This window comes from Calypte anna, chromosome Z (genome assembly GCF_003957555.1).
Source record: "Calypte anna isolate BGI_N300 chromosome Z, bCalAnn1_v1.p, whole genome shotgun sequence".
Lineage (NCBI taxonomy): Eukaryota > Metazoa > Chordata > Aves > Apodiformes > Trochilidae > Calypte > Calypte anna.
In genome coordinates, this window is record NC_044274.1 from 33,591,296 (window position 1) to 33,617,376 (window position 26,081).

Genomic DNA, 26,081 nt, shown 5'->3' on the forward strand with positions numbered 1-26,081 from the left:
GTTTTCACAGTGTCTGCCTTCAAAACCCATTTCATTATTACTACCCTGATCAGGGGCTGAACTGTGGCATTTGCTAAAAGGTCTCTGTCTCCAGTTTCAGCTGGCACCATTCAAGTGACTAACATTTCAAATCAGTTAGAAAGAGGTCTCACCTTTAAGGCATTGGGCTAGCCCATATGCCAGTGGAAGTGTGAATCATCCCTGAGAGCTCTTGTGTAATGTTGTTATCAGAGGCCAAATCTTCCACAGATCTGTCAAATTGAGGTGGTCAGTTTTTTAACCTTTCTGTGCTGTTCTAGCCCATCTTACTGAGATGTTCTCAGGATTATAAAGAATCATCACACTTTTCTTAAACAATCTGGTTTCTTCCTCCTCCCTGTTAGTTGGTAATTATTTATAAAGTTTAATCATTCAGTTTAATTATTCATCTTTTTATCATTCATCAGATCACAGTAAAGTTTTCATGCAACCCAGTCTTTTGCCTTTCTCTAAATTTTATTCTTTTATTTCTCTTGTCACTTCACTGGTGCCTGCAATACTTCTGGACAGTTTAGGAGGAGACCCTGTGTTCTTTGCATATAAGTGTAAGTTAAGTTGTTACTGAAGGAGTGTTATATGAGCATATGAGCATCAGTTGAATGCACTGTGCTTTGAGTGTACTAAAATGATTCGTCCCTGTAAAAAGCATTTGGGTATTTATCAGTTAAAAAAAAAAAAAAAAAAAGGTAAATAATGGACATCCTTTAAACCTCTAACTCCAAAACAAACTTTCTGTTGCATGGTAATCTGAACTTTGTCTTTTTGTCCAGAGTAAAAGATCACTTGGAATCAACAACAAAGATTTGCACATGATGTTCTGACAAGTGCTAGAAGCCATAGGCCAACCCCCACCCCATTTCTTGATTGGGTATCCTGATGGTATTCCAGCTACAAAGCAAAGAGATTTTGCTTTAAAAGAATTTTAGTATTTAGTATTGAACAGGAACAGCCATGATAACAAAACAAAGTGCAGAATGTAAGGGGTTTTAGGCTAGTTATATATTTGCATATATAATGTGAAACTTCTCTGCTTCTTTTATTAGTAGCATTATATGCTGTCCCAGAGCTTCCTTAATATATTATATTTTGTGCAAAGTCTGTTCAAAGAAAGTCTCCTAACTTGAGAAAAGGTACTCTGGAATATTTGTCCCATTATGTGAATGTCATCATACACTTTTAAACAGATTGCAGCGGCAGAAAAGAGAAAAGTAGATATTCAAGATAACTTTCTTCTTCCACCATTGCTTTCGAGGACATAGTAAAAAAACTCTGCCTGTTACTCCACTGCAGGAACTTTGCTTACCATTCTTCCTCCTTAAAATGAACCTTGAAAAGCATCCCTAAAGCTAAGTGCATGGGATCCAAGCCACACTGCACTGTCTTTCTGTTTGTTGCTGGTGTTCAGTGTTGTCAATCCCTGAGACCTTTGCTTGAGGCTAGGTTCAAAGTACAAAACCTTAGCATTCACATCCCTTCACAGCTCACTGAGTAATGTATCATTTACAATTGAGATGCTTTTAGGAAAATCCAAAGAAATGCTAAAGATTAAAAAGGAATGCAAAGGGAAATCAATTGTCTCTACAGTTCCTACAGTCCCTATAGCTGCAGTTCCTATTAAAAAAAAGCAAAGCTAGATATGTGCTTTGTTACTAAATTTTGTTTCTGCATTCCCGGTGTGATTTTAGTACAGTTAATGAATTATAACAATGTAACTCAATAAAATAACTAGTCTTCCTTATCCCCAGGTTTTCTGTTTTCTTTTTTTTTGTGGGATTTGCAGACTTCTGTTTAAAAATAAGATTGCTCTGCTAACATGTACAACATATAATTGTTCTTACTTCCTTATCTGAGAGCAAAAACAATGCTGTAATTAAAATCCTTAATGCCAGTGTTCCAGATAGCATGTACCTAGCTCACTGACATTTCTGCCTGCCTTCATATTAGCATCACAGGACACATTTATGTTGCTCATACAGAACTATTGGCAGTTTATTTGCAAACTTGAACATCTATGTGTTGCACTTCAAGACAGAGAGAGGATCTAATTAATATGTATAAAATATATGTGGGCTGGGCATCAAGAAGGAAGGGGCAACCTCTTCTCACTTGTTCCCTGTGATAGGATGAGGGGCAATGGGTTCAATATGAAGCATGGGGAGTTCCACCTCAACATGTGGAAAAAATTATTTACTGTGAGGGGTACAGAGCCCTGGAACAAACTCCCCAGAGCTGTTGTGGAGTTTCCGTCTCTGGAGACTTTCATGACCTGTGTGGATGCATTTCTGAGTGACCTAATTTTGGTTCTGCTGTGGCAGGGGTGTTGGGCCACTGGGTCTTCAGAGGTCCCCTCCAATCCCCGAAATTATATGATTCTGTAATAAAACTTAATTTTGTGAGTTGTGACACAGACATGCTCAAATCAGATAAGCTTAATTTGTAAATTATTGAAGACAACATTACTTTCTAACCAGGCAAGGCACAGCTCACTAGTACATCTCTTTCATGCAAGCCCTGTATATTACAAGCAGTCTGGACTAAGAATGTAGTCATTAAGCTGGGACTGCTGCAGACAGCAGTGCATAAAACATCTTTAAAAAAACACATGTCTAGATGCACCATGAATCTCTTGTTTACTCCTCTGGGATGTGCCAGACAACTACAAAACCCTCGTTTGTGAAGCAGTCCAAAAGGGGCTGAACACACGGGAATTAAGGCAATAGGGGAAGGGAACATCACTTTCTCAAGTCACATGTGGTTACTGATGCCCTATGCCTTCATTTCTTGTACCTTGGGAATTGTGTGCTTTGCCTTGGATTTGCTGAGCATATTACTGAGTGGGAGCTACAGGAAAGCAGTTTCCAGCTAAGCAGCCAGCAAGATTTTTGCATAAGCAATCCAACACACAAATTCTAAAATATCTTACTAGATCTGTACATTACTAATTTCAATGCAAGAGGAGGGCAGCTGCACAGTGGTTGTTCAGCTGTAGTCCCATCTCAGACTCCTTTCCTGTATCCTGGAAGAGCCATGGAGGCAGCCTGGGGTGGTGCAGTTATTCTGAGCACTCATTTGCGTGGTCTCAGAAACTTCTTAACAAACTGTGATCAGCAACACAGTCAACAGCTTCACCTCAAAATAAAACATCTACCCAGGATCTCAATGCATCAGGAAAGTGTCTTGTTCATCTGAGAAGATAGGAACCATGGTAGCAGCAAAAATGTCCAACAAAAGCTCCTTCAGAATAAATATACTGATGCTGATGTGACTTGCTATGAGGAAGGAATACCACATTAAAGGAGCAGTAGGGTACTTGACACAGCTGCTCAACTCCATGCTGACTGCCATACAGGCCATTTCCTCTGCAGCCAGAAAAGCAGGCTTTGCACACATGAGTACTACCTAGTGACACAGGGAGGAAGAGAAGGTAGAGAGACAGCTACTTACACACTGAGGCTGGGCAGAGGACAGATATTCATAAATATTTTGAAAACATGCTTTTCAAGCCAAGTGACTATAGGCATGAGGTCATGGAGAAGGTGATCCTTGAATATTAACCAGATGTCCTGATCCCCCTTTCCTCTAGAACTTTGTCCCATGGTATTTTGGCCAGCAGATCCCTGAAGCGATCAAAGTCTGCATGGCTCAAGCCCGCAGTTGTAAGCTATATGCCCTGAGGATCTTAAATTCAACTGCTTCATGCAGCCAAGGTTGTCCTTGAGCCTCACATTGGTCATGAGCCCTTCTCTGTTGGTGAGAACAAGATCCAGCACAGCACCTTTTCTTGCTGGTTCCTCTGCCATTTGGAGGAGGAAGTTATCATCTATGCATTCCAGGAACATCCTGGATTGCTGATGCCTTGTTATGTTGTCCCCCTCCAGGAGATGTCAGGGTGGTTGAATTCACCCACCAGGGTGGTTGAAATCACCAGCTTGTGAACTCGAAGCTTCATATGTCTGCCTATGGAGGGCCACATCTACTTGGTTCTGCCAGTCTGATGTTGCAGACTCCTACTGCAACATCACCTTCTCCCTTCTTCCCTTTAATCTTAAGCCATATACAATCAATCAGTCTGCCATTCCTCCCCAGGTAGAGCTCCATCAATTCCAGTATCTTGTAGCTCTAGAGCCTTGTATCCCAAGCAGTGATCATAGAACCCAAAGCCCTGTTGACAACACCAGTTCCAGAGTCATGAATTCACCATTTGGCTCTTCTTGTATGTTCCTTCATTCATCACTGATGTCAGATGCATGGAGGAGAACACAACCTGAGCTCCCAGTCTCTTCATGAGCTGCCCCAAGGCCCTGCAATCTCTTTTAACTGATTGTGCATCTCCCATTATTATGTCATGGCTACCCACCTGAAAGACCAAAAGAGGGTAATAATCTGAAGGATTCACAAAGCTGGAAAGCCTACAACATCCTTTACCCAGTCATAGCAGACCTCCCTATGAAGTGGGTTTGGTCTGTATATGGGGCACTTTGCTCACCTAAGAGTCACCTACTACAGTGACCCCTTCAGGGTTTTTTTTCAGTGTCAGTTTTGATGGACATCCTGAGGAGAGCTGGCCTTGGTGATGCTATTGGCCTTTGCTCACAACCAGATCTTAATGCAGAGCCCCATACCTATTCTGCAAGGGGAGCCAGTCTGACATATTTTTTTCCCCTTAAAAACTTGTAATGTTAGTTTTCTCAGGTTTATTGTTATTTTCCTGTTTGGTTTGGTATTGCTGGCACAGTGACCATGACAGATGCTGAAGTGAAGAAGCTGGACTTATTATCCAACTCCCTTGTGACTAATATGCTCCAGTCTTCCTGCAGCACCTGCACCCTGGTCACAGAGGAGAACAAGGAGGCCATCATCACTCTGAAAGCTGGACTTATTATCCAACTCCCTGGTGACTAAGTGCACATGGTGCACTTCTTAGGGGAACATGATTGCTCTGTTTTTGGTTTTTTTTGTTGTTGTTGTTGAGCAGTGACTTGTTCCCATTGACTCTCCTCCTGTGGTTTACAACAGGATGGCTGGGGGGCTTGTTGATGAGAGGATATGGGATCCTCTGCTCCACTGAGAGTTACTTCCTGTTCTGGTTTTGGAGAACTCATTTGATAAAAATAATCAATTTCCCTTTCACTCTCCCTGATGTTTCTTAACCTACTCACCTCTTCCCTGAGCTCCATCACTTTGTCTTGGAGCTGTGCCACCCATCTGAGCAGGTTATCAACCTGCTATGGCACACAGCCATAATTGGAGATGCCAGTGCCATAGTTGTTGCCATGGCAATCCTCAAAGCCTGTGGCCTGGGTACCAATATTCATTTTGTTGGGTACTGGGAGTACAGTCTTCTTTCTCTGAGTAGCCGACATCACTCCATGAGGCCTTTTCTCCTTCTTTGTTTTTTTCTTTTTTATTTCCATAATCAATAAAAATGCTGTATCTATTCCCTGTACAACTCCTTATCCTTCTAAGATACCTGGACCACACCTATTAGGTCTAAACAGTGCTTCCTCAACTGGAAATTTCAGAAATGTAGATACTACTATATACTGCATCATACCTTGATCCCAAGATACAGTTCATCATGGGGAATTATCTGGAGGTGCCTTTAAAGCTTCTTATTTTGTGGTGGCTGGGTACTGAGTGGACATGTGTTAAAGGTCAACCAGGGCACTCTGAGCAGCCAGCAGCAAAAAATAAAGCAGATGCTAACTACCCCTTCTCCTTCCTCAAAGCTGCTGCCATGTGCCTCATGGCACTGCTAGGGAAGACTGGCACACACTAGCTGCTCTCCTGGCCTGGAGATCACCCAAGAAAAAGTACCTAGAGTAAAGACCAAAAATGATGCCATCTCACTTTGTCTTTCTTTCTCTTTCTCAGGTAAAGCTCTTTCTGGCAGAAGCAACAGTCTCCTAATGCATCTTAGCCATCTAAACTGAAAGCTAGAGGTGTGGGAGGATAAGAGGAAGGAGCCACTCTGGCAATTATTTTTTTTCCCCCTAACACCTTGTAATGTTAGCTTTTCTCAGGTTTATTGTCATTTTCCTGTTCTGTAGGTTTGGCATAGCTGGCACAGTAACCCTGACAGGTGCCGAAATGAAGAAGCAGGACTTATTATCCAACTCCCTGGTGACGAATGTGCTCCAGTCCTCCTGCCGCACCTGCATCCTGGTCATAGAGGAGAACAAGGAGGCCACGATCACTCTGAAAGCCAAGCGGGTCAGTGCAGCTCCTGCCTTCAGGGGTTTATCGGCTCAGGCAGCGGCAGGTGGCACTCTTGTTTCAAGTATGAAACCTGGGCCTGGCCCCAGTATCAATCCATCCCAAGGGAATGCAGAAAGTTTGCACCACTACTGCACTGTTTTGATTAATAGCTGTGGTGGATGGCATGGTTTCAAAACCTGAGAGAGCTGTGGAGGGTAAAATCATATTTAAAGTTTTGTGAAGTGGGGAGAATAATTATTTTGGAGTTTGCTAGCAACCCCCTGACCCCAGGTGTAAGTGTACTGTTACATACCCTGACTGCCTGGGTAATGGCTTTGGATTACATCAGTATTCAGGCAAGATAAAAGGAGATGAGAGGCTGGCAGAAGTGGGTTTTAAATTACATTTCCACAGGATACACCTGACTCCTTCATCAGGCTTCCCCCAGGAGGGAATCCTGTTGCAGCATGATACTTCTCACACTGATGTAACCTACCCTTTCACCAATGTTTTCCTTCTGCCTTCTTACCCTCAAACCTCACATCCCAGGCAAATGCTTTCATTGGCAACAAATGTAATAAACCCAAATATATTTATGTAAGGAAGATGCTCGCCCCCAGAATGAATGATCCCTTTTGCTATCAAGTGATTCTTGCATTGCTAGGCAGCAGAGGATTTTGTGCTGTCTGAACAGAGACGTGTCCTCTCCTATTTCACTGGCAAGCCCTGCAGGGAGTGGGTGCTGTGCTGCAGGGCCATCTGGGTACACAGACAAGCTGTGTCAGGCATGATTGGAGTCCTAGAAACAGTCATAAAAACATGTTTTTTGTCAAGTAAGAGGATGTAACAGTGTAAGACTGCATATAATTTGATGTTTCCCTTGCCAATTGTGTATTAGGGTAAATAAGTGGTTGTGCTTTGAACCCCTTGATGGTTCATCAAATATAGACTGCTTGGCACCAATAGGAACAATATCTGCTATCTACAAAAAGATAAGAGGATGAACAAAGCACACATGGAATGATTCCCTTTATTGTAAGCAAAATGTGTTTGTTATTTCTACGTAGTTGCTTTCCTAGGTCCTTGAAGTGTCTTTGGGATCAACTGAGCATTAGGAAGAGCAGAAGGAGTAACATTTGAGATTCACATGTGCTAAAATGCTGCCTGAATTCCCAGTAAGGGGACATTGAATCATAGAATCATAGAATCATAGGGGTTAGAAGGGACCTCGAAAGATCATCTAGTCCAACCCCCCCTGCCAGAGCAGGGCCACCTAGAGTACATCGTGCAGGAACGTGTCCAGGCGGGTTTTGAATGTCTCCAGTGAAGGAGACTCCACGACCCCCCTGGGCAGCCTGTTCCAGGGCTCTGTCACCCTTACAGTAAAAAAATTTTTTCGAATATTCAACTTGAACCTCCTGTGCTCCAATTTACACCCATTACCCCTTGTCCTATCACTGGTCATCACTGAGAAAAGCCTAACTCCATCTCCCTGACACTCACTCCTTACATATTTGAAAACATTGATGAGGTCACCCCTCAGTCTCCTTTTCTCCAAACTAAAGAGACCCAGCTCCCTCAGCCTTTCCTCATAAGGGAGATGTTCCACTCCCTTAATCATCTTAGTAGCTCTGCGCTGGACTCTTTCAAGCACTTCCCTGTCCTTCTTGAACTGAGGGGCCCAGAACTGGACACAATACTCCAGGTGCGGCCTCACCAATGCAGAATAGAGGGGGAGGAGAACCTCTCTTGACCTACTAACCACACCCTTTCTAATGCACCCCAGGATGCCATTGGCCTTCTTGGCCACAAGGGCACATTGCTGGCTCATTCAACCCCATGAAATTATTAAGTGGCAACATTTCGCTCCTCCAGACACACAGGCACTTAAATAAAACCTTTCCACCATCAGGCTGCTGATCAGCTCTTGTAGTGATGCTTTACTCACTGTTGGGTACTGACTGGGGATGGCTGATGGTGACTGCCTGGACAGTGTCACTGTCAGCAGTGTGGCAGCTCCCAGTGCAAGCTGGTTTGCCTGTTCTGGATGGGAGTTCATAAGCATGGCAATGATGGATGGAGGCCACCTGAGGCTGATGGAAGCAGTCACCTATAGCCATTGGGGCCCTGCCATCGGTTCTGCTTCCACAGAGCTGCACAGAACAGCAACTGCACAGACAATAAGTACATTCTAATAGATAGAGTTACGCCAGGTCTTCCGGTAATTTCATTGCAACACTATTAATTTCAAGCACTATTAACTTCAAACCCTTTGAAATAATGAAAAAATAATGAAATAACAATGTTTTACTGATTGTTACTGAAGGGTCATGTGAAGGGAATAAAAAAGAGGTGTTTATTATTCCAGTGAAGTACTTAAGAAATAAAATACAACTTCAAGCCATTTAAGGGTCATGAACATGACTTTGGAACAGCTAGAGCAATCATAATTCCAAAGGATGATCCTTAGTATCTGCCTGATATTTGGTATTTTCCAGTTCTCAGATGATTGCTGCTGATTTTCTCACCATATCAGCACCTTAGATTCATTCCCAAAGACACACTGTGCAGAACAGAAATATGTGCCCCATTTTAGGAAAAAGATATATATAACCAGCACTTTTCTACAAAGGACAGATTTACTTAATATGTTTAAAATCTCAGAATGGTTCCCAATCCAGAGCCATCACCATGGCTGCAGATATTGTCTTCAGCCAGAAAAGCAATGTATCAATTTCTTAGAGAAAACCACTGAGAAATGAATTCCATCCTATTTAATTTAATTATCCACCTGTGTCTTGCTTTCTGAAGAATGGGTTGTATGTAGAAACATCAGATGTAGAAACATCAGAAAAGTGAGGCTGAGCGAGGAGCCTTGCTCAGTCAGCAGAAGCCATAGGAATGGATAGGACCTTGATGGTCCCAGCTGCTGAAACATTGGTGACAGTAAGTAATTTTTCCTTGGATTCTTCCCAGTTTTTCATGCCACTGTGCTGACTCCAGAGCTCTCAGTTCATGCTCCACATATATAAGCTATGAAACTCTGCTGCTTTGTTTCATTCTGCTTTTAATTTGTAACGCTGCCTAGTGCCTCTAAAATATTTTAGTTCTGCCCGCCCCACCCCCCTGCCCTTTCAGAAAATGTCATCCCTAGTGTGCAATCTCTTACAGAGAAGGTGTAAGAATTCAGGACAAAAGCAAAGGATACTCATGAAACACTTGATACAGAGACCTGGAAACCAAGTGCTTTCAGTGCTGCTCCCAGTGCTGTTGAGAAGTCCCTCATGTGATATGGAGTAATATGCAAAAAATACGCAAAAATTTTCAAACTGAGATATCACCTGAGGGTACCCCTATAACCAGACTCTGCAGACCTTTTTTACCTGCTTCACATGAAGCTTGCCAGAGCTTATCTGCAGCCTCTCTTTTTTATTTCAGTGCTTTGCATAAAGACCTTTAAAGAGATTTCACTACTGTCACCTCATAGTCAGGACAGAGTAGAAAGGAAATCCATCTGTGCACCAGAAAGAAGTGAAAATACTCAGCAGCTCTCAGAATCTACCAGCCAGCTGATTCCCTGTTTGTGTCACAGTACATGGCACTTGGCAGGACAAAACTCCTGCTGTCCTAACAATTAATTATCAGCTGATCTCTAGCTTTTTTATATTCTGACAAGCTCTGCAAAATGCTTTGCTGAGCTTTTTTCCTTCCTTTTGGAAGCTGGCTCTTGGAAACCCAACTGTGAATAAGGACAGAAAGCCAAAAAAATCTGCTCAAATACCCATCTCCCAAGGGAGGAATTCCTCTGGGTTTTTTGCTCAGAGTTGTCAATAAATACATGTTTTCTCAGCCATGAAAGTATAGGAAACGCATTTAAGAAAAATCTCAGAAAAATATTTTTTAAAATTAGTTTCCTATGTAACCAGCAGGTATGTACACTGAATATACACTGCTTTCTATGATAGAATCATAGAATAGCTTGGGTTGGAAGGGACCGTAAGGATCATCTGCCATGGGGGGGGGGACGACTCCAACCAGTAGATCAGGTTGCTCAAAGCCCCATCCAGCCTGACCTATAAAAACCTGGTTTGTTATGTAAAACAGACCTCTTTAATGTATTTACATAAAATTAAATTTTATTTAATGAGGAAAGAAACACGAAAGAGCTATGAGAGTTATAATATGTTTGGAACTAGTGGTATAAATGTCTGTTTAATTTTACATTTAATGTTGCAAGTAATTAGTCTACTATAGACAATCATCACATTGAGATATTTATGTTGTAGAGATATTCTCTGGAAAGAGAAGAAGTTGTGTGAGGTATATAAGTCAGTTCTATAAAAGACTGTTTAGTAAAATAAAAGTTACTAATAGTCAGTATTCAAACATTTGGGACATACAAACAGGGGGCTTTACTAGTCTTTTTTAATTATGTGCACTGTAGCCTCTCTGAACCATAGAATCATAGAGAGTTAGAGGTTGGAAGGAACCTCGAAAGATCATCTCATCTAGTCCAAACCCGCTGACCAAGCAAGGTTGCCTATAGCAGGTTACATAGGAACACATCCAGGTGGGTTTTCAGTGTCTCCGGGGAAGGACACTCCACAGCCAGGGTGCCCTGTCACCCCCACAGTGAAAAAATTCTTCCTAGTATTTATATGGATAAGTAGCTTGGCATAGAGTCAAGGGAGACTGCATACCAGATGTATTCGTACATGCTATATTTCATCTCCTATGAAGTGCTGGCTGGCAACTCAATTTTTTCCCACAGAAGATCTTGGCAAAATAGTATGAGTAAAAAGTCTGGAGCAAAATACAGCTAAAAACTGTAAGCAAAAGTAACAGAAGTAGCAAAATCTGTCAAATGAAAATTTAAATGAAGATTTTTTTGATGCAGAATTACTATCTCCATATGTCATGAAAGATGTAGGTTTGGTGTCCTATATCTCAGTTTTCCTCTAGCTGTTGGCATACAACAATGACAGGGATCCCCAAGTTACCCTTAGCCTTCTACGCTGCTCAGACCCTACCAAGCACCCTGAGAACTCCATGCTCCCCAGGGAAAAGCAGATAATTTCTCCAGTTGTTGGAAGAGATATCTTTTCTTTTGGAAAATATATGTGGAAGTTATTCTTGGTTTTTTGTTGGTTTTAGTTTTTTGTTTGTTTGTTTGTTTGTTTTTTTGTTTTAAGAATTTACTCAATATTCCTAAAATACTGTATTTCCTATACCTCCTCTGGTTTTTAGTTTTTTCAACCAGAATTTTGGACTAGATCCCCATTTTCTACTTATCTGCTACTCAGTCTAATGAAGTCCATGCAATCACTAAGAAATTATTTGAGTCTGGAACAACGAAATCTTAAACCAGGGCCTGGAGAAAGGCTCTGCGGGAGTTCTCATTTCAATTCCTCACGAGCCACCACCAAAACATCCATTGAAGACCCATGACAACCAACAAGATTCTAAAGAAATATTAATACCAAGATCTCCACCCATTTTCTGGTCCTGGATGATGAAGGCTGGAGAGAGCCTTCCCAAGTACTCGTGGCTGTTTTCTTTTCTTACCCCACCAGTCAAATTCTTGTAAACTGTGGGTGAGGCACACCCCTGATGGAAATACCTGCACCTGGTGGGCTTGTGGTATTTTTGTTCAATTACAGCCAAAGTGCCAAATCTAAATAAGAGTGCGGGAAACAGATTAAAAGACTGAAGTAAAATGTCATGTGAATGTCCAGTGTAAAGTGATATATGTACACCTGCACTCACACACACATTATATACACAAAAGCATCTGCTATTTTTATGGAATATGAACATTTATTTCACTCCAGTTACTCATCTCTTCACCAGCAGAGACAAATGCACAATCTTGGCTCCACCATGTTGTTCTATTTACCATTTTCTTTTGTGATACTAGAAGACATTTGTCTATACTGTTAATTACTGCATTCACCTCACATGATTCCTTCTGAGAGGTGTCAGTAGGGACAGCTTATATTTACATTTAGAGAAAATCAGTGCCTCTCTTCTGTCTCAGATTTCTGATGATATTGAGGTAAACTGGGCTGTAATGCTAAGGTATCAGCTTCAGTGAAGGTATCACATTGATTGCACGACATATATAAAGTAACAAACAGCATCCTGTCCTAGCGTGCAGAGGTGCCTGTACCAAAGTCGTCCTCAAGTAGTGGGAACAGTCTGTTTGGGTTGTTTGAAATGCCTGTGTAGACATAAAAAGGAAATCTGCCCCAGGTTATTACTGAAGAGTTGCTTTTATCGTTTCTCATAAGAGTGTAACTTTCAGTCCAATGGTAATTTTTCTTTGCTTTGCACCCCAGATGCAATATTGTTGCTGCAGGCTATGCCCTGTGCAGCAGTGCTACACTGGTTGCCCTCTCCACAGGGCGAAGAGTGGACTGCTTCATGGTTGATCTTGTATGGTTGTGGTGCTAGTCACATTGCTCCTGTCTTTCACATCTTTTTGTGCTTGGTTTTACTAATTTTTGTTACTCCTTGACTCTGTAATCTGGCAAGATACATGGTTACTTTTTTCACCCACTTCCTGGAGCATCATATTACTTAGTAAGAAATAGGTATGCTGGTTGCAAACCAGCGAACTCAGGGAACTCAGTGAAAGAGAGCTTGACTTAAATAGCATTTGAAACCCCGTCAGTTCAAACCAAACTGCTGGTTTGCACAAACACTGAAAATAACTTAATCCAAACTATGTCTTTGACTCCACTAAAGGAATCCAACTTCTTTTGCCTTTTCTGTCTGTAGAATCTGTAGAGCATGTTCGGTGTTTACCATGGGGCAAGAAACATGTTTTGATATAGTTCATGCAGCATAATGTCTGATTCCCTGAGTCCATTTTAATTTTATGGCTAAACCCTGTAAGATGCATACCCAAAAGTTTCTAATAGCACAGTGATACCCATTCAATTGAATATATGCCACTCCTTAGTGCCCAAACCAGGAGCCCAACAAGTGTGCTGGAGGAATGTAAAAAGGAGACTGCTTATCTGAGAAACCAGCATTAGATGTGGGGAATAACATTAGAAGTTTGGGAGTTTTTTAATATATATAAAAGGATGCATTGTTATCAAAACTCCTTTTAACCTTTATAACTAAGCTCATTCCAAGCAGGAAGAACTGGGGGTTGAACTGGTATGTTTAGGCAGTGGAAGCAGCTCTCAAACTGCAGACAGCAGTACCTGTTGACCACATTCACTTTAAGATATTTAGACAAGACAAGCAAGAAGAGGTAAAAAAATTAGAAGGCAGTGTAATTTCTCAGTTTGTAGCCTTATGATCTGGGGACAGAAATTCATGACCCATCTGCTTTCAGGGGTGACTGGTGGATATGCTCTCTGTTACAGACAACTGCTTTTTGTTTATAGTACCCAGGTGACAACTTTTTATTAACAAGATTCTGTGCTTTCTGCTCTAATACTGTGAAATTATGCACAAGACTGGTGCAAAAAGGACCAAGTGTTTCTGCCACCTGAAGTGTGTCAACAGTTAGAGAAAATCACCAAAATTTTCTGCTGACTGCTAATAGTTGGTCTGCCCTGCAGGGTGTTGGTGAATTTATTTTGGTGGACAGAGACGTTAAAATCAAGAAGAAAGGGAAGGTATGCAGTCTCAGTGAAAGTTATGTGAAGTATTTTGAGTCTGCAATGACAGGGTATTTACAAAAGAAGAAATTCCCTGAGGTCAGAAGCAGTAGCACTGTGCCCAATATACTGAGCACTGGCAAGTACTGCATTCCATGCAGTCCATGGCTGATGGGAAAGGATTTGAAGGCCTGGCTGAGTTCAGCCCCATGTAACCCTTTCATGCCATTATCTTGAGTATGTATCTGATGTGTTTTCTTCTATTGCACTGACATCTTTTATAATTTAGGTTTGGTAAGCAAATTCATAGTTTGTTCATCACTGTGTGGAGGAAAATGTGCTGTACATGAATAACTTGTTTTTCTAACAAAGCTCTGAAACTGTGACAGCAATATGTGGGGGTACCCTTGTTTTCTAGATTGTCTGAATATGCAGCTCAGTCCTATGGGCAGCTGGGCATTTGGGTCTAGGTTCCATGAACCACCCAGAAGGTACTTGCAGTGATCTGGGGGACATCACCTTCTTCCTTTGCATGCATGCATCTGAGAAACACTGAATTGCTCTTGCACTGCCTACTTCCATCATATGGAACATGAATCAACACACAAATTGAAAAAAAAAATTATGGAAAACATAATTTCAGTATATTCTGCTGTTAAAAGGATTGATTATATGGTATCCCTCAGAGACATAGAGATGAGAACATCCCATTCTGATGAAGTTCTCTGTGGGGCTATACATCTCTGTATGGCCTCTAGTCAATGCTAGGAGGACAAGCTTTCAATATGGGAACCTGGAAACTTGCTGGAAAGGGTAGCTATGTGAACTCACAGTTTAATATGGCAATATATAACAAACAGCTTAGGACTGAATTTGGCCAGAAAACATGATTAAATGTTTCCCTTGTTAAAAAAACCCAACCAAACAAAACCAAAAACAAACAAAACAAAAAAACCCAAAAAACCATAAGATTATTTTGTAAGCTATTAGTTTTTGAGAATGTTTCTACAGAGATCAAGTAAATATCAATGTAGAAAACTTCAGGCTGCTGTACAAGAGAAATGTAAGAAGGAAGAGTTTTAACCATAGGTCTTTGACCTGAGCTGAAAATCTGAATTTACTACATTTGTTATAGGTGCCACACTGACATCTTACCAAAATCTCTTTCCCATATTACCCAGATTGTCACTACAGACCATGTCAAATCACAGAATTTTGAATATATTGATTTTGAATATTTTAGGTTATTTTGAAACCTTAAGTCCACTCTCAGCCCAGCTGTGAGAGAAGCTGAAAGCCACAATGCAACTTTTGCACTTCCTGAAAACTAATTCAGCTGAGAAAGAGATCAGCGCTTCTCTTTTTATGCTCTTGTTATGCTGAGCTATGTGTTCAGTATAATGCACCAAGACTGGATTTATTAGTTTGTGGTTTTGTGAACCACCAAAGTGCTGTTTAACCCAAAACCTTAAAACAAATAATAAACCCCAGGCAAGTATTAAAAAGTGAAGAGATTTCTAACTCATTGGAAAGACCAGACAGAGGTATTCACCACAGGCTCAGTGAGGACAGCTCTGTCATTTGATTCACTAGTTCCTTAGATTAGGGCATACAGGAAAAGCTCATTTTCAAACACTATTTTGTATCAAATATGTTGTTACGTTAATGCAATAGAAGATGGCAGAAGGCAGTTTTGTTACTTCAAAGCAGGCAGTACAAATAACCTGTACACATATGAGTTATTCAGGGCAGGGGAAGCTTCCTGAGAGGTGCTGAGCGAGCACATAACTTTATTGTTCTGAGAGGGAGGGTTGTCTGCATGGGAAGGCCCAAAGCATCAATGTTATGGCCACAAAGCACAAGGAAGTGCCCTGCCCATTGGAAAGCTTGTTATGAACCCGCATTTTGGAAAGAGTGTAACTCAGATCCTTGATTTTAAAAGAACATTATAATTGCATTTTAAGGAGACAGTAGGGAAAAAAAAAAAAGAAAAAGTGTTGCCACTCTTCAATAGCATGGAATCTGCTTCCTGGAATCATGTGGGAGCCTTATCAGCTACAGTTACATCGGTGATGGTTCTACCTTCTCTGCACATCCAGGTGGAGCATTGCACAGTTTTGGTCTTTGTGTTCATCTGTTTAGTGCACAAAATAGCAGTGGGAAGGATATGCTGGATAACTCCTGCCTGTGACTTGAGGGGGAACTGAAGTGGGGCATGGGGAACCCTTTCTTACCCAGGCAGAGCATTCTTAACCTATGGCCTTCTGACTACTTGAATCCAAGAGACTAGGCATTAACTTCAGCTACTTGCCACTTTCTTAACCCTTTTTTTCCTGTGATCTTACTTCTGTTTCCCCCTTCCTATGGCTCTCAGTGAACACGCTGTTCAGATGGTTCTCTGACATTGCCACAGAAACCTGAGAAGTTAGAAATAAAATGGGCAGAGTAGGATGTTGTTCACAGTATGTCCTATGTTCTGTATCACTGCCATTGTTGACCAAATATTACAAATCAACCATATATGTGGAGAGAAGAGATTTTTCCCTTACTATCTAAATATAGCATCCCAGATTAGAAAGTTTGAGCTACAAAACATGCTGACCTTCCAAATTCGTTGTGAACGAATTGTGAACTCATCTAAGGCATCAGCTCTGAATTAAAAGTGCTGTCCTTCTGGATATCTGCTGTAAACCTGCTGTCATTATCATGTGTATCATACTGGGAAATACTTGTCTAGACACATTTCTTCAAAAAACAGAGTTCAGAGTAAAGCTAATCTTTTGTTTCAGCATCACAAAATCTCCTGTTGCTTAGCCAGCCTGAAAAGCAAGCTGTTATTTGCAAGCCTGAATGTAATGCAACATGTTTACTGCAGTCTACACTGTATAATGGGCACTGCTGGGCCAGGAACAGTTTCTGCACAAGTATTATACTTCTAACTCCTCCCCAGAGTGGGTTCTTCTTCCAATACTGCTTGCAATGCATTAGCTTCTAGTTGGCGCTGGTTCACATGTGATCATATTTTTTGCTATTCCACCCATTTTTAGCTTTGCTTCCTACCATCATGAGAGAAGTTGAGTCTCATCACAGCTTGCTGATTGAGAGCCATAAAATGGAGACCTCCTGGCTAAGGATTTATCTTAGGAGTACAATCAAAAACTTAGCAACAGCATACAGTTCAGTATGAATCATTCTTCTGCCAGTCAGCCCAGCTGTGCCTCAGTGGTATGCGAAAGCTAATAAAAACACTGTGCTTTTGTAATCGTAAATCTAGAAAAGACTTTTCCCCTCCAGCTCCCCTCATCCTCATAGTTATGCAAGAAAAACATGGCCTTGTTCTGCTGTGGATGAACACAGCTTTCAGAAATCAGTAGAATAAAGTGAGAAAGTCGCTTCCTTCATATTGTAAAGAAAAATATCAAGGACCTATGTGTTATAGGCCATTTTTGTTTCTCTGGGTTTTGTTTCCCCCTGGAAATGGATGAAACAAAGAGCAATCACAAGTTTACTCAAACACTACAGACGCTGACCAAGGGGACATCAGTGTTCTCCAGCTCTTTCATTAGCATCAGCTGAACCAGTACCAAGTGCTCACTGGACAAACACACAGCTTGGCTTACTCAGAAGTTGGGATTAATTTCCCTAGCATTCACACTCTATTTTTTCATTTGAGAAGAAAGCCTGGGCAGTATGCCAAGACACATGCAATACCTATTAACTTTTTCATCTGTAAGAAAAACACATGACTGAACAAACTGGAGAAACAAGAAGTAACATTGCTTGTAATAAAAGGACCACTTATTCCTCCTAAATAGGTAGCTGGATGCTAAGGGAAGTGAAAATGTTATTTCAGCCTGTGGTTCAACCAACAGCTGTACCAGAATGGAGGAATGTTTCTTCTGTATTTTTCTCAGCACAGTTTCAGCACTGTGTTTCTAGCACATGAACTTTCATCAGGGTAAGAGGCAACTACAATTGTCAGTGGCATCTCATCAGTTTCACATAACATTGCTTATGTACACATAATTTGTGTAAATTACCTGCAAGCAAATAGGAAATGCAGCACATCGCAAATGTATCTGATGATCTGTACACAGGTGGCTCAGCCTATAAATCCTATACATGTCCGTGGCAGACTCCTTATTTTATAATGTCATAGCAGCAGCCCTTAGCAGTCTGTTTCAGAGCCTGCTTGTGATTGAAATGCTATGAATTTTTTAACATTTAACAAACTTTTCTTAAGACTTGTCTCACCATCTTCTGAAGCAATAAAAGAGACCTCTTCCTTTGACCGTATTTTGAAAGATAAATTTAGACTGCAATGATAACTCTCTTTTCTTAAACTACAAACTTGCTTCAGTCTCTTTTTAACAGATCTGAAGGGGGTTTTTTCTGACCTCAGATCTTTACAGTTGCAAAGTCACAGGTGCAAGCAGCTATGAGATGGAGAACTCATCATTTGAAGTCTGAGTATGTCATTAGTTGAGGGTAAGCCATGAAAAATAAGGGCTCAAATATATCAGTATTTGAAAAAAGTATTTTCCAGCTGTGCCTAGAAGTAATGTAGGTCTAAAAAAAACTAAATAAAAAATCTCCAGGTTGTGTCTCATCCTTAATATCTTTCATATGCTGTGTTATAATGTACACATTATAACATGCACAAGAAGAAAAAGTGGAAAACAGTATAAGTAGAGCTGAACAAGGGGTATTTCCTAGGCTGTAACATTTCTCTGTTCCAATTTTACTACCAGATGTATTAGATATGCCAGTCTTATATTTTGTGTCTTAGGACTGAACTTCTTAGTTTTGTGTTGCATTGGATTGTGTAATTTCATGAAAATGTCTTCCCAGTTTAAAAGAGAGTAAACATCAAAACTCCACGGTTCTATAGAACATTTTAAAAAATTATTTTGCATTATGTTTTTTTCTCTATTTTTGTGGTTTTGTTCCACTTGTGGAATTTTTTCTGCCAACAAACCTCATGATTTTCCTGGGAATGGTGACAAACTTGTGATGCCTGAAGGTCTTGGAATTGACACGTTCTTTATGTGTTTCCCTGCTTCTAGTATCAGCAAAAGCTGAGCTTTGTAGAAAGCACTAAGATTCTTCATTAGACAACTGATCCAGACAGAAAAAGATATGCAGAGGTCTTTTCAAACTTCTAGCACTGCAATACACAAATATATATGTGTTTTAAATGTGCATGGTCCCAGTCTCTAGTAATTTTCTGAGGAGGCACGGATTCCTCCTCTGCTTCTATATGTATGACATACATATAGATAGGTAGATAGATATAAACACAAACAAACAGCAAAAAACCACAATAGACTTCTGACTTCAGCACTAAAAATCTTTCCTTCAGTTTAAATTTGTTTTTTCTGTCCTTATGAAAGCATTGCAACATGTTACTTCTCCCCAGTGGAGCTTATTTGGTGTTCTATTTGGTATTCTAACTTCTATTTGTGCAAGACAGCTTGTTTTTCTTCTATATTTCCTCCCTTACCATTTTTATGACCAATAAACATGAAACTGATATGAATACTTCCAAGGCTGCTGTCACTAAAATTCTTTCAACAACATTAATTTCCAAGCTGAGAACAAGGAAAGCTACATTCATGAATAAATTGCTATTTCCCAAACTAAGATACAGAATGAATGTTATTTGCACATACATTCAAAAGTGACATCAGTCCTCATGCCCTGACTTAAGAACCAGTGAAGGATCAGCAATCATATGAGTACTTTGTTCAGAAAATAATAAGTTTTCACTCACTTTTTGCAGCCCTTGCTTTTTCACAGGATGTGAGTTGGCACCAAATAGTGTACTCAAATTACAGGGACTCTAGCTTTCATACTGTGAATGCAGTTCTTTTAAAGTACTTGTTTTAGAACCCCATAGACATCAATCACTATGTCTTACAAAAAAGCTACCCTTTAGACTGGTTTAGGAATTTGCAATGTCCAGAAGCCGATAGTGATTCAAGCTTTATTCAGCTTTATTATTCAGCTTTATTACAAAATTGTCTTTTTCTGTGCTACCAGCTGCCTATCTTAGTTGATTTAATGCTTTACTCTGTGTTTTTCAGGATGGACATTCCCGACATGGTTCCAGGTATGTGGGGTCAGTGGTAGCTTATGTTCACCATACATTGGTGTATGGTGGTGTCTTCATGTACCCTGCTAATCAGAAGAATCCTAGAGGAGAGGTAAATCATTTTACTTACTCTCTGGTGAATTTAGCCTACCTAATACAGCTGGTTTTCTCAGAGATATGTAGGAAATTTTTACATATATAAATAGATAATTTTCATCCCTGGAGAAAATCAGTAATGGCTATGATGGTCAGCAATTGAATTCAGGCAAGAAATTTAAGCAATTGCCATTTTAGGCCAGAAATCTTCCTGTGTGCTTTTATATTGCAAAGTTAAATGGTTTTCACTGCAACCAAGGGCTTTATTCACATTTCCAAAGGGAAACATTTCAGTACCACAGAAATCCTTTGAGATACCTCTGCCCAGCTGGCAGATAAAACACAAGCCTAAGGAAGACCTCTGCACTTCACATTGGCAACTGGAGTCCAGGTGGGAAACACCAAACTACAGAGTTATGTCCAATGTTAGAGAACGGAGTTTGCCTACCTTCTGTTTCTAAAGAGTATTGAGTTAATTATCACCAGCACTGGTGAGAAAGAAACACAAGCTTCTGCCAGCTTATCTGAAAAACTCTGTCAGTAGAAAGTGAGCTTCATGTGTGCTAAGATCAGTATTATACAAAAAGAGTATTTCCTGTTTGGATTTGGACACCTGTACAAAACACACTGTGACTTAAATACAGTGCAATGCAATGAAATGTCCCCCTCGACCTTCTGGGCCACAGACCATAGCCATCTTCAACTTCTCTCCTCCAGTGTCAGACACCCTTGCTATCAAAATTCTAAACAAACATGCTTTAAAAGAGATCTAGTTATATGGCTGATCTTGTGGACCAGCAGTATGTAACCTGCAGGTCATGATTAGGCAATGAATTCTAGAATGTCAGTTTGGAAGGGACCTCAAGGATCATCTGGTCCATCTTCTAATATTACTGTTTATATTATATGTCTCAGCACCCCGCTGAGCTGAAACTTAAAACTTTCTAAAGTGGGGGAAACCACCACTTCCCCTGGGAGACCATTCCAATATCTGACTCCTCACAGTGTAAATTTTTCCTCTTGTGTTCAACTAGAATGTCACCAGAAGCAACTTATGCCCATTGCCCCTTGTCTTGTACATGTGACTCCTGGCAAACAGGGAGCATCCATCTTCTTTGTAGCCCCCCTTTAAGTAGTGGAACATTGTGATAAGGTCTCCCCTAAGTCTTCTCTTCTCAAGGCTGAACAATCCCCATTTTGTCAGTGTCTCCTAATATGGCAGGTGCTCTAGTTGTCTGATCATCCTTGTGGCTCTTCTCTGGACCCTCTCCAGCCTACCTGTGTCCTTTTCTGTACAGTGGGGACCAAATCTAATTGCAAAACTCCAGGTGTGGTCTGAAAAGTAGAGTGGGATGATGACTTGTTTATCTCTGCTGGGGATGCCCTTGTTGACGTAACCCAGCATCCTGTTTGCTTTCTTTGCTGCTGCAGCACACTCTTTCCTCATGTTAATCCTGTTAGCTACCAAGACCCACAGGTCCCTTTACAGAAGACTGCTCTCTAGCCAAGTGGATCTCAGTCTAAACTGTACTCCTGGGTTATGTGTTCCTAGGTGCCCTGATCATCATCCCCTGTAAGACAGACTATGCACTTTGATAGAGAGCTGAGAGGATGAAAATGATGCTGGAATCAATCCAAAGGCTTTAGAACAAGTGTAAATCACAGGCATGTAGCTTTAGAATATAGAGCTCCTTCTTCAGGTTAAAGAAAGAATGAGGACTAAATGCTCAATAAGCAGTATAGCCAACAAATGGATCTTCTTTTCATATCCATTGTGTTAAGTAATACTTAAAAAGAACATAAAGTTCATAAATTTACAGTTCTCAACTTACAGTTTTCTACTACGTGAAAAATGTCAAACTGCTTTCCTTGAGCCAGATAGTCACAGCTGAGCAACCAGAAACTCAACACGTGGTTCCACAGTGGTACCACAGCTGGTTTCTGGCTGATCTTCCAAAAGCTGGCCAAGCCCTGAAGAGAACAACAAAGGCTATTGGTCCTATGCTGACTGTCAGATGGAGTCCTTGTACCAGAAGCAGCACTTCAGTGGGCTTTAGAAATAAGAATAAAGATAATATGTCCTGTTTAAGTTTGTGGTGCAGCATGGTTTTAATACAGTGTGATAAAAGAATAATGGGTAGTAAATGACCCACTTCTTTGTTTCTCTGCATAGGTGCATTCTGTCATGCTTCCTTTTACCTAGAGATTGTTTCTTTTGCACAAATGAAAAGCTCCTTTAATATAGTATGTATTAATAGTGTATTATGTATTAACATAAATGTACTAAAATTGTCAGATATGAACACTTCACAGATCACCAAAAATTCAGCTAAACCTGCAGAAATAATGTCTATAATGGCTGTCATCTATGTCTTTTTAAATACAGAAGCTTTTGGCATCTCTGCCAAATAAGTTTGCATTCCACCAAAACAGAGACAACTCAGAGGTAGTATTTTTAAAGATGTGAGGAGATATCAGAGCCCAAACCAGAAGTGCCTATATATAAAAGGATAAATTTGCTTTTAATAATTACTGTAGTTCTGAAAACAGAGTCAACATTTGGATGAGTTCAGGCTACTGAACTCATATCACGCCAATATCTACTTGTATTTCTGAAAGCCTCAATCAAATCCTGAAACCTGAAACTGGGAGCATCAAGTTTCTGACTCCAAAATATCCTGACCAAACACAATGTGATTACTACAAGCTTAAAGCCTGTACATAAGAAGAGATTTTGGCTTTTCTTTCCCAGCTCTATTAATTTACTTGCTTAACTGTTTTGGTGATGTTTATGGACCAAACAGCTGCTTTTGACATTTTTACCAAAATACAGCTTCATCTATGCTGCACATTATTATGACAGCTTGGTAATGATTTGGGTCATATTTGGATGCAGGGTCAGTACAGTATTCCTCAAAACAGATGGTGTGAAGGTAGGTGAAAGGAGGAGAAGAAAGAGGAGCTGATAGGGGAGAAAATGCTACTTTTATCAATGGATGTTTGGTACAAAATTTTCCAAAATCACAAAAGGCAGGTTAGGTTCTGCTAAGTCCTTTGGTGTAATTTCCTTCAAAGGCAATCACAAGTTCCCTCTTTCTTTCTATCTTCAGCTGCTCCATGAGTGCAACCCTGTGGCTTTCATCCTTGAACAGGCAGGTGAGATGGCAACCACAGGGACTGAAGCTGTGATGGATGTGAAACCTGAAAGTCTTCACCAGAGACTCCCTCTTATCCTCAGTTCTTCAGATGATGTCCAGGAATACCTTGCTTGTGTACAGAAAGACCAGAAGACCAGCTAAAGGCTTTTCTGCATCAGACCTTGCTCATGCATCTTCCATCTGCAGGAAAAGCCATACATTTTGAGATGGTGAATTCTAGCAATTAGCATTCACTCCTCAGTGAAAATCCCACTTTATGAAAACAAGAAAAATAGTAAGAATGGATGATGGGAAAAACAACAATTTCATTTACCCTTGCAGACGAATATAAAAATCCTTTAACTGTGACTTATGCAGGGCAAATGTAGAGACAGAAGCCTGATTATTAAACAGAAGCAACTTACCTCATATGAAATTAACAAAAGGAAGTGGATTGTGTCAGAACTCTCATTTGATCTGAAACTTTACATTTGACATTACATTTCTGGCATTCTTTGAGACAGGATTTTCACATCAGTATTTGCAATGCTACTAACTTGATTTTCTGCCAGAGGTTTTGTCGCAGGTGCCTTTTATCTTATCAGCCCTGAGAACACCAAAAGTTTTTAAGATACAAATTATATATGACTTGAGTAACTAATGAAGATTAAAAGGCTGCAATAATGCTGGGATATTTCAGTTCTCATAAGAACAGGAAAATGCTTTGTGTTATTTACAGATGGGTAGCCACCAACAGTATAAATTACAATAAACTATTGCTCTGGATGTGACACTCACATCATGCCTATTCCCTGTTTCTGCATTGTCCTCTACCACAGATGAACTATTACCACGTTGCCTCTGCTAAATTTCCATTTTCTTTTGCTTCAAAAGGTTCTCAGTTGATACTGAAGCTTGCTACATGCTACACTGTCATTTCTAGCCACCTCCATGCTCATCCTGTTGGTGCCCTATTGATATGTCTCACACTTGACATTGCCTAAGGATGTTGTGAATCAGCTCTGAAACTAGGAAGCAGTCATTTGCCAATGAAAGCAAAGATTATTAATGAAAAGAAATGTTTGGTTATTTTATGTGATAAGGGTGTGAAAACTGGGGTTAGGTCACTTTAAGTATTAGCTATCTTGACACTTTTGTAACCCTCCTGTCTGACTATACAGATGTTTCTTTTGGCAGCCATTGTCCCACAACCAACATCTGCCCCATCTTCTCATTTCCACCTTCATTTCCCCATTCCGTACCCCCAGCCACGCCAGTACAAGACTTTATTAAGAACAGTCTGTGATTTACATTAGAATAGAGATAAGAGTTAAAGTATTCCTGCCAAGAAGCTTACAGCCATATTCTCTTATTCACAATGAACAGGCAGACTAAACAAAAGCAGACAGAAAATAATACAGGACAGGCACTTACCCTTAATATTGTTATCCCAAGGGTGTGGATGTATTTTCAGTATTGTTTCAAGTATAAAAGCACTCTTCTGCAAGTCTTTATCTGGCACTATTTAAAGCTATAATAGTGCCATAACAACTGCCTAGGATCAGGTACAGTGTGTACTTGTTTATTCTGTTCCTCATCATGTGCTTCCCGAACCTCTGCTATCGGCAGCAAATTACAAGCAACACTTAAATCCTGGAGAGAGAAGAAGAAGAACACTGCAAGGGCTTAGGAAATGGCCAGCTTTATATGGAGAATGCAATTATGTACTCTTGACAATGGAAGCTAGAAAATCAGTTTTCCTGAAAAAAAAATATGCGTACATATTTATTTATACTCCCTCTCTCAATCTCAATGTAATAATATAAATGCTTGTTGAATCCACCAATTTTTTTGACAAATTTTATCTCATTTTTCTAATTGGAAACCTAATACCAAGCATAATTCAGGGCTAGTCTAGCAAGATAACAATACCATTATTGCATCAGTAGAAAGATCACTTGTAACCTGGTCCTGTTTTCAAGGAGCCAAAGGCAGATTAGGGACAGAGCAAGAACAGGGACTTGGTACATTCCAATTTAAACCACAGGGCTCCTCAAAACAACCACTTTTTAGGGCAATACTGAACCAAAGTTTGTATTGTGGTGTTTATACATACTCTGGTGACTAAGACCCATGTCCTTGTGCTGGCAGTTAAACTATAAATATCTGCAGTGCAACTTATCAGTCACTCAGTGACCTCATGCCAGAGTAACAGCACCTGAGTGCTTATGCCTTCATTTCAGTATAATTTCACAGCAAACCCTGTGTACAGATGCATCTGCCAGCCTTCCCATGGTCTGCACCAGAAGTACCCGATAGTGGAGGAGACAGCACTGGGTCACCCATCTGACAAACAATTGCAGTTTGGGTGGCTATGATGCTCAAGAAGAATCTATCCTACCATTTTATTCTGTTCCTAAATGGTAGCACTCACAGTTTGAGTGGTGGCTGGTATCTACAAAGAAGATCAGTATCTTCACTGTATAAAATAAACCATGAAAATCCCAAATGCAGATTAAGAAAGCATCAACTTTCCTGAGTATGGACCATGGTTTTTTCTTCGCCAGAGTCCCACTTTTACTTATCACAGCACAACTACACTCTTTTCCTAAGGGCATGTATGTTCTCTGCAACACCTGCCTAGCACAACCCTGCAACCCAACTGCTTTGCAAGGTTTTCAGGATGGAGTCTAAAGTTTCCATTCCCAATGTGATACAAGTTCAGACTGTATCTCCAGAGCTCTCTGACACAAACTGCAGGGTGTCTGGGGGGAGCGGTGGTGACACCATCTATGGAGCCGTTGTGATACTGAGCCACAACTTCCCTCCATAGTCAGCTACAGAGGTGTTTGAGGGCATTCAGACACCTGAAAAAACAAGTTGGGGAACTTTTTTTTTTAA

General features: G+C 40.5%; 1 pseudogene; it reads left to right on the forward strand.

Annotated features, from left to right (window-relative positions):
• Positions 1 to 3,256: 3,256 nt before the first annotated feature.
• LOC103539194 lies at positions 3,257 to 23,390 on the forward strand (annotated as a pseudogene).
• Positions 23,391 to 26,081: the final 2,691 nt, after the last annotated feature.